Source organism: Ranitomeya imitator, chromosome 9 (assembly GCF_032444005.1).
Source record: "Ranitomeya imitator isolate aRanImi1 chromosome 9, aRanImi1.pri, whole genome shotgun sequence".
NCBI classification, from domain to species: domain Eukaryota; kingdom Metazoa; phylum Chordata; class Amphibia; order Anura; family Dendrobatidae; genus Ranitomeya; species Ranitomeya imitator.
In genome coordinates this window covers 53,304,160-53,305,893 of record NC_091290.1, presented here as the reverse complement: position 1 = coordinate 53,305,893, position 1,734 = coordinate 53,304,160, and positions in this window count along the sequence as shown.

Sequence of the window (1,734 nt, the reverse complement as noted above, 5' to 3'; positions counted from 1 at the left end):
AGAATCCGCAGAAAGAATGCACAGCGTTTTTTGGCTTCCCATAGGTTTACACTGAACTGTAAACGCATGGGAAACTGCTGGGGATCTGCAGCAAAATCCGCATCGTGTGCCCATACCCTAATAACTGGATAAAAAGATGCTGATGAGGCATGGAGAAAAGAGTTGGTTGAGGTCTCCTTACGAAAAAGGACAGTCTGAACAGAACCATCCTTGTCGATGCAGAGCTGAATGTCCTCATCCTGTGCCACATAGAAGTGTATCAAATATTGAACTCAACATTCAGACTATGCATACATTGTGCGAGTTCGTCCACATGAGAGTGTCATCTATATAACGTAACCAGGCGTGTACTGGGCCAGGGGCATGCACCTAGTCACCATTGAAAGTCTGTCTCTCCCAAAAACCCAGATTTGCATACAACGGAGCGAAAGCCGCACCCATGGCTGTCCCTTGTAGTGAAAGTAGAATCTGTCCTTAAACACACAAAAAAAGTTGTGCATAAGAATAAACTAGTAGTTCCAGAACAAACTCTCATAAATGGCCATCCCAAGGAAGGGGAAAAAAAAAAAAAAGCCTGTAACCCATCTTTATGGCATGTAGAGTATGCAAAGATTCTTTATCAATGGTAACCAGGATCATATTTGGTCCCATGTACATGCCATTCACCTTTGTAAGGACGTCCATAGCGTCTCTGATATAGAAGGGCAGCGTCTCGACTATAGTTTTCAAGTAGTAATTGACAAATTTGCAAGCCAGAGCACATAGGCCTTCTACGCCAGAGACAATCGGCTGTCCTGGCAGGTTCAAGATGTCTTTATGAACCTTCAAACATGTTGCTTTACTTGCTGATCTATCTTTTGGCCTCCATTAGTTTTTCCTCAGGTTATATCTACTATATAATTTTCTAAGGGTCACTGCTGTCTTTCTGTCTGTCACGGATATTCATTGGTCGCGGCATATGTCTGTCATGGAATCCAAGTCACTGATTGGTCGTGGGCATTTTGCCACAACAATTGAGCGACGGGCACAGTCCCGCGGCAAAATGGCCGCACCTTCCTCCCCGCAGTCAGTGCCCGCTCTGTACTCCCCTCCAGTCAGTGCTCACACAGGGTTAATGGCAGCGCTAATGGACTGCGTTATGCCGCGGTGTAACGCACTCCATTAACGCTGCTATTAACCCTGTGTGACCAACTTTTTTACTATTGAGGCTGCCTATGCAGCCTCAATAGTAAAAAGATGTAATGTTAAAAATAATAAAAAAATCATCATATACTCACATTCCGGCGCCTTTCCAGCTCCCCGCGACGCTCCAGTGACCAGTCCATGCAAGCGGCAGTTTCCGGTGGCAAAGATGGTATGGGACAAGGACCTGCCATAACATCACGGTCATGTGACCGCGACGTCATCACAGGTCCTGCGCCCATACCAACCCTGGGACCGGAAGCTGCCGGCTACACCGCACTCAGGGCCAGGTCTTCAATGGAAGGTGAGTATATGTTTATTTTTTATTTTAAGTCTGTATTGTACGTGGCTCTGTGCTGTATACTACGTGGCTGGGCAATATACTATGTGGACATGCATATTCTAGAATACCCGATGCATTAGAATCGGGCCACCATCTAGTTTATTACATAAACTTGTCCTGCTTGCGCTACATGGCTACTACATGTGAAATTATCGAGAATGTCATAAAGCGGTAAGAACACTTAAGAATTTAAAATAAGTAAATAAATC